This window comes from Mastomys coucha, unplaced genomic scaffold (genome assembly GCF_008632895.1).
Source record: "Mastomys coucha isolate ucsf_1 unplaced genomic scaffold, UCSF_Mcou_1 pScaffold3, whole genome shotgun sequence".
NCBI lineage: Eukaryota > Metazoa > Chordata > Mammalia > Rodentia > Muridae > Mastomys > Mastomys coucha.
In genome coordinates, this window is record NW_022196909.1 from 14,551,766 (window position 1) to 14,553,720 (window position 1,955).

The window sequence follows — 1,955 nt, forward strand, 5'->3', positions numbered from 1 at the left end:
TCATCACACACTACAAGGATGATTTTTAGTTAGGAGGCATCTCAGGGGTCAGATGGTAAATGTCTAAGCACTTGGGTATGGGCACTTCAAGTTTCCCACTAGCACACCATCTACGCTAATGAGGTCATAGTGCCAGCCTGAGTTTAATTGTAGTTTGTTTTCACTGAGCAGCTCTTGACCATGAAAGCTGAGTGAGAGATTTATAGCGTGGACGTCAGTACTGTTGGGGTGTGAGGCCAGGATGTCTGTGATAGCTCGAGCAGCAGCTTTCTTCATCTCAAATCCTCTAGCTCCTTGGTCACCAAATCCACTTCTCTATCACCTGTGGTCTCTTTGCCATTGGCCTCCTTTCTTTTTTTTTTCTCCTCTGCCACCTGAGGTTCTATGACAGCATTGCCATTTTCCTCATGTCCCTTTCTGGGCTGCTGTGGAACTTTGGCAGGTTCTTTCTTTATGGCTGCCTTCTTGGCCAGCTCGGAAGGCACGGCCATGAGCTGCAGGGGTAGTAACTGTTCTTTAAGGCATGCGGCCTCTCCCCTCCGCCTCTGGAGCCTACCCTTTTAAACAGGAGACTCGATAGCTCTAGACAAAGCAAACCTAACTTTTTAAAGATATGTAAGGTATGGACCAGGCAGCTGCATCTGTGCTTGCTGTTGTCAAACTAATAAAGCTACAGTTAGCCATTAACACCATCAGAAATCTTAGAAGGATGAATTTGGGCAAGACTCATAATCCAAAGCCCTCTGTATCCATTAAAAGGACAGAGACTTACCTAGGTGGTTACCCTAGGCCCCTCCACAGTGGTCTTTGGGGCAGACATCACTGGCCTTTGATACAGGACAGCATTAAGTCTTCTGTTGCCACCCAAGTCTTAATTATAGCTTTATCTGACAGACCCAGAAGATCTTAGAGACTTCCTGTGGATAAAGAACTTGAAAGACTGCCCTACCTTGGTAAGGCAAAGAGAGGCAGTAATTCTCCAGGGTCCTGCTTGTCCACAGATTGGGTAGGGTCCTGGTGGCAAGTGAGGCATGCAGCAGTTCTTTGCCTAGTTATTAGTATTACAATCCACAGAGGATTGACTGTACCCTGTTATCTTCTTTGGAGGAGATATTCAGTCTGCCTCTATAGTCTAACAATCTTCTCTATCATGCAAAGCTTTTTTTTATTAAACATCTTACTATATTCAGTCTAGGAGCCAGCATTTAATTTATTTAGACTATCTGATTTTAAATAAACTTTGCTTTTAGTTGCTTTCTTAGCATTGAAAACATACATAGAAGGTTAAGTAAAGCTTGTTGATGTAAATAAATTACATTTGTATTTAGCATCATTGCAAACATAGCTTTAAGCATATTAAATAATTAGATCATTTATAAGGTGACTATTACATTTCCCAATTAATAGATTATTTAATAGATTATTAAAATATTAGGATTTTATATTTTTTCCATGTTAAATTTTTTTCTTAAAAATTACAACTGGTTTAAAGAAGAGATATAGGAGTTGATTATAAACTACATATAAGCATACCTATGTACAGATTTTTAACTATTAATATTTTGATATATTTATTTATTTAATGTATATGGGTACTCTGTCTTCATGCACACAAGAAGGCATCAGATCTCATTACAGATAGTTTTGATCCACCTTTTGGTTGCTGGGAATTAAACTCAGGACCTCTGGAAGAGCAGCCAGTGGTCTTAACCCCTGAGTCATTTTTCCAACCCTTTGCTACAAATTTTAAGTTAAGGTTTTTGTTTAGAATTTTATATGCCCCCCTACCCTTTCCACAATGATCTTACAGATCCAGAGAGAAAAGAAGTTTACATTTCAGTAAGAATTTGATGTCTATGACCTTGAATGGGGGAATTTTTTTCTAACCAAGAACTGAGAAGTGGAGAAGAGGTCAAAGAGGTTTGTAAATACATTTATCATCCTAATTTTATATA